Source organism: Gossypium raimondii, chromosome 11, assembly GCF_025698545.1.
Source record: "Gossypium raimondii isolate GPD5lz chromosome 11, ASM2569854v1, whole genome shotgun sequence".
Classification (NCBI taxonomy): Eukaryota; Viridiplantae; Streptophyta; class Magnoliopsida; order Malvales; family Malvaceae; genus Gossypium; species Gossypium raimondii.
In genome coordinates, this window is record NC_068575.1 from 18,120,359 (window position 1) to 18,126,425 (window position 6,067).

A 6,067-nucleotide genomic window follows, 5' to 3' on the forward strand; every position below is an offset into this window, starting at 1 on the left:
TTTTTAATTTTTGTGATTTTCTTCTCAGGTGTTTATGAGCATTGATCGAATTATTGATTTACTCACTGTAGACCCTAAAATTGAGCGAACTTTCAAACAAAGAAGACGTGAACAAACAGCTCAAAGACAAGTCAAGATGGACCTTGGAAATCAGAATCAAGACCAAGGTAATAAAGCCGATTATGTATGAAATCCCATCCTCATTGCTGATGATAGGGATCGATGCATTAGACAATATGCTGTGCCACTTTTAAGCAAGTTAAACCTAGGAATTAGAAGGCTAGATATTGAGGCAACTCAGTTTGAATTGAAACCAGTGATGTTTCAAATGCTACAAATGGTGGGCCAATTTAGTGGTATGCCCAAGGAAGATCCACGTATCCACCTTCAATTGTTTATGGAGGTGAGTGATTCATTCAAGATAGCTGGTGTGATTGAAGACGGACTGAGATTGAAGTTGTTTTCGTACTCATTGCGAGATCGAGCACGAGCATGGCTCAATTCATTACCCCCAAGTTCCATATCTATATGGCAAGAATTAGCAGAGAGATTTTTGGTTAAGTATTTCCCACCTAGCAAAAATGTTAAGTTGAGGAACGAGAGCACAACTTTCCAGCAATTAGATGGCGAGTCTTTGTATGAGGCTTGGGAGCGTTTCAAAGAGTTACTTCATAAGTGTCCTCATCATGGGATTCCTCATTGTATCCAGTTGGAGACATTCTATAATGGTCTCAGGGCATATACAAGATTGATGGTAGATGCTTCCGCGAATTGCAATTTTGTTTAAGTCTTATAATGAGGCTTATGAGATCATTGAGAGGATCGTGAGTAATAACTATCAATGGCCAACAAATCGAGCAGCTTCAGGAAGACAAGTATCTGAAGTTCATGAAGTTGACTCTCTCACTTTGTTATCGGCTCAGGTATCGTCTATTTCCTCAATGTTAAAACGGTTAACCGTTAATAGTACTAATAATTTTGCAGCTCAGCCACCAAGTCCGTTTGAAGTAGTTTTTTGTGTGTACTGTGGGGAAGGTCATTCTTTTGAGAATTGTCCATCAAATCCCGAGTCAGTGTACTATGCAGGGAACCAATATCAAAATAGGAGTGGACAAGGACCCCAGTCCAACTTCCACAATCCTTCATGGCGTAATCATCCTAACTTTTCTTGGAGCAACTAAGGAAATAGACCGAACAATAACTTATTACAACAAAGACCCAACCAATCTCAAGGGTTTAATCAATAAGCTCCAAAACTACCTCAAGCTGAGGCATCAAACAGTTTGGGAACTTGTTGAAAGCGTACATGGCAAAGAATGACGCTTTGATCCAAAGCCAAGCAGCAACACTGAAAAATTTAGAAAACTAAATGTGTCAGTTGGCTACAGAGCTTCGTAATAGATTGTAAGGAACCTTGTCGGACGATACTGAGAATCTAAGAAATTTGGGTAAAGAACATATCAAGGCAGTGGCATTGCGAAGTGGAAAGACCTTGGAACCCCGATTGATTGATGTCGATGATGAGCATGTTGAAAAGGAGGAAAGTCAACCAGCTATTGAAGTTCCTACACCAGAGGAATCAAAATCTGCAAAGTCTGACAAGGTAAACCCTGACCTAGTGAATTCAAATATTTTAACATCTTCTTTGGATACAGATTTACCTACTCAGAAAAGTTATCCGGTTCAACCGAAAGTTCCATCACCTCTATATCTGCAAAGATTGCAGCAACACAAGCAGAAACATGAGGTGCAATTCAAGAAGTTTTTGGATGTTCTGAAGCAATTACACATCAATATTCTGTTGGAGGAGGCTTTAGAACAAATGCCAAATTAAGTGAAGTTTATGAAGGATATACTGTCCAAGAAAAAATGACTTAGTGAGTATGAGACTGTTGCTTTGACAAAGGAGTGCAGTGTGTTCCTATAAAACAAACTGCCACCGAAATTGAAAGACCCAGGAAGCTTTACTATACCCTGAAACATTGGTGAATCTTACTGTGGTAAAGCTTTGTGTGACATAGGAGTGAGTATCAACTTAATGCCTAAGTCTATTTTCAAGATGTTAGGAATAGGTGAAGTAAGACCTACAACTGTGACGCTTCAGCTAGCGGATCGATCTTTAGCATATCCGAAAGGAAAGATCGAGGATATTTTGGTAAGAGTCGATAAATTTATTTTTCCTGCTGATTTCATTATTTTAGATTTTGAAACAGATAAGGAAGTACCAATTATCCTTGGGAGACCTTTCCTAGCCACAGGAAGAACATTAATTGATGTGCAAAAAGGTGAACTCACCATGCGAGTTCAAGACGATCAAGTAACCTTTAACATTCTTAAAGCAATGAAATTTCCCGATCCGGCAGAGGAGTGTTCAGTTATGGAAGTGATAGAAACCTTGGTTTCTTTGGAAAGTAAATTTGAAGAAGATCTATTGAAGAGAGCTTTAGATCTTGACCTTTTGGAGGATGAAGAAGGTGAAGAAAGCATGGCTTTGATGAAAGCCAATCCTAGAAATTATATTCTATCTACACGGTTTGAACCGTTGGAGTTGGAAGTCAGAGAATTTGTGCAACCCAAGTTATCAATCGAAGAACCACCTAAAATCAAACTGAAGGTACTTCCTTCCCATTTGAAATACGTGTATTTAGGTGATTGTTCTACTTTGCCTGTGATTATTTCAGCGGAACTGACAAAAGATCAAGAGGAGCGACTAATTGTTGTTCTAAAGAAATTTAAGAAAGCAATTGGTTGAACCATAGCTGATATTCAAGGTATAAGCCCTTCATTTTGCATGCATAAAATCATTTTAGAAAATGGTGAAAGAGCTCAAATTGATGGGCAAAGGAGGCTCAATCCTATTATGAAAGAAGTTGTGAGAAAGGAAGTGATTAAATGGTTAGATGCAAGAATCATCTATCCTATTTCAGATAGTTCGTAGGTAAGTCCGGTGTAGTGTGTGCCGAAGAAAGGTGGAGTCACGATTGTTGAAAATGAGCATAATGAGTTAATTCCAACGAGAACTGTTACCAGTTGGAGAATCTGTATTGATTACAGAAAGCTGAACAAAGCCACTCGGAAGGACCATTTTTCGTTGCCTTTTATGGATCAGATGTTAGATCGACTGGCAAGTAATGAATTCTATTGTTTTTTAGATGGCTATTTGGGATATAACCAAATAGTTGTAGCCATGGAAAACCAACATAAAACAACCTTTACTTGTCTGTATGGTACATTTGCTTTTAGGCGAATGCCTTTTGGTTTATGCAATGCACCTGCAACTTTTCAATGATGCATGATGGCAATATTTACTGATATGGTTGAAAATTTCATCGAGGTTTTCATGGATGATTTTTCTGTTTTTGGTAACACTTATGATATCTATTTGAGTAATTTGGCTAAGGTACTAAAGAGATGCGAAGAGACGAATCTTGTCCTTAATTGGGAAAAATGTCATTTTATTGTCAATGAAGGAATTGTCTTAGGTCACAAGATCTCAAAGAAAGGAATTGAAGTTGACAAAGCAAAGGTGGACGTAATTGAAAGATTATCGACCCCAATTACTGTGGAAGGAGTCAGAATTTTCTTAGGCCATGCCGGTTTTTACCGAAGGTTTATCAAGGATTTCTAGAAAATTTCTAAGCCGCTGTGTTTATTGTTAGAGAAAGATACAGTGTTCAATTTCAACAAAGCATGTTTGGAAGCTTTTGAAGATCTAAAGAATCAGTTAATTACAACCCCAACAATCGTTACACCTGATTGGAACTCACCTTTTGAGTTGATGTGCGATGCAAGTGATTATGTTGTTGGAGCTGTGATGGGTCAAAGAAGAAATAAAGTGTTCCACCCCATTTACCATGCAAGTAGAACCTTAACGGGAGCCCAACTCAATTATACGATAACTGAAAAGGAACTGTTTGCTATAGTTTTTGCTTTTGACAAATTCCATTCATATCTTATAGGTACCAAAGTTACAGTATTTACTAACCATGCGGCCATTAAATACTTGCTCACGAAGAAAGATGCAAAACCAAGGCTAATTCGTTGGATACTTCTACTCCAAGAATTTGACCTTGAGATCCAAGATAGAAAAGGTGTCGAGAATTTCCCAGATGAGCACTTATTTGAGGTAAGTCGAATTCATGAAATACCCTGGTTTGCTGATTTTGACAATTATCTTGCATGTGGAATAATTCATCGAGAAATGACATACCAACAAAGGAAGAAATTCCTTCATGATAGTCGGTATTATTTTTTGGAGGATCCATTTTTGTTTAAATAGTGTGCAGATAATATAATCCGAAAGTGTGTAGCTGAAAGTGAGATTGCTGAGATCGTATATCATTGCCATTCATCTCCAAGTGAGGGACACTTTGGTGGTTCACGTGCTATAGCAAAGATTTTGCAAGCAGGTTTCTTTTGGCGTACACTATTTAAAGATGCTTACGCTTATGTGAAGAACTGATAAGTGCCAAAGAACCAGAAATATATCAAGGAGGAATGAGATGCCCTTGACAAATATTTTAGAGCTTGAATTGTTTGACGTATGGGGCATTGACTTCTTAGGCCCATTTCCTTCTTCATATGGGAAAAAATATATCTTAGTTGCTATGGACTATGTATCCAAGTGGGTTGAAGTTGAAGCATACCCTATAAATGATGATAAGGTAGTCATGAGATTCCTACATAAGCATGTGTTTACACGATTTGGGACACCAAGAGCTATTATTAGTGATGAAGGTTCTCACTTTGTGAACAAATGGCTTAAGTGGTTGCTTGACAAATATGATATGAAGCATAAGATTGCTACTGCCTATCACCCCCAGTCTAATGGACAAGTTGAAAGAGTGAACCGTGAAATCAAAGGTATCATTGAAAAAGTAGTATGCCCTAACAAAAAAGATTGGTCTCGAAGGCTCGATGATGTATTATGGGCCTATCGAACAACATTCAAGACTCCGTTAGGAATGACTCCTTATCAGTTAGTCTTTGGAAAGGTATGTCATTTGCCATTAGAAGTGGAGAATAAAGCTCATTGGGCTTTGAAGCAGTTAAATTTTGATCTTAAGCAAGCTGGTGAGAGAAGGATGTTACAACTTAATGAGTTGGAAGAGTTAAGGTTGTTTTCCTATGAGAATGCCAAAATGTGTAAAGAAAGATCAAATAGATGGAATGATAGTCATATACAACCTCATGAGTTTAAAGAAGGTCAGAATGTGTTGTTGTTTAATTTAAGGCTGAAGTTATTTCCTGGGAAGCTGAAATCTCGATGGAACGGACCTTATACCATCCACTGAGTTTATCCTTATGGAGCTATTGATTTGTACGACAATTACGGAGGTACATTTAAAGTTAATGGTCAATGTCTTAAACACTACTGGGATGGTGAATTTGAGCGAGTTGAATCTTCGTTCAAATTAACAGACCCTTGATTTTTCATAAACCCGTCTTGTAAATAAATAGATAAATAGAATTTATTTTCTCAAATTAAGTACATTTAATTAATTTTGTCTAAGGAGATTGGAACTTAAGCGGGATCGCTATGACCCCTCTAACCTTTCCTGGGAATTAATTTAATGTAATTTGTTAAGAAGAAATCTTCTAATTAGGTTTTAAAATGCTTTTCTAGTTTAAATTATTTTGTTAAATTTTAAATTTTTATGTTAATAAAGGGGGTCAAATTTGGCCCAAGTACTAATAAGTTTTTGTAGTGAGATACAATCTGAGTTTGAGGCCCAAGATAGCAAAAAGGAGGGAAAAATTTAACCATTGTTGTCACACCCATTACTTGCCACCCAAGTAACTTTAATTTAGCTAAATTTTGGCTACATGTTGCCCTAATTTTTCCCTATATAAACCCCTCTCCATTCTACCAAATTTTCATATCCCTCAAAGTAATTTGCTTGCACCCTAAAATTCCTTAAAATCTTTATTTTTGTGCCGCTAGCCTCAAATTTCGAAAGGAATCTCTAGCCCTTTTCTTTTCTTTGGCCAAAACTACCTAGTGCCGCCACAAGAGAATTGTTGAAGCATTGACGTCACTGCCGCACGCAGCCATTATTACTGCCGT

At 37.4% G+C, this 6,067-nt stretch overlaps 1 non-coding gene across 1 annotated transcript; it reads right to left on the reverse strand.

The window, feature by feature from the left end:
* Nucleotides 1-586: 586 nt before the first annotated feature.
* LOC128035006 (small nucleolar RNA R71) lies at nt 587-693 on the reverse strand. The gene has a single exon (XR_008191410.1). It is a non-coding gene; the product is annotated as a small nucleolar RNA R71 (small nucleolar RNA).
* Nucleotides 694-6,067: the final 5,374 nt, after the last annotated feature.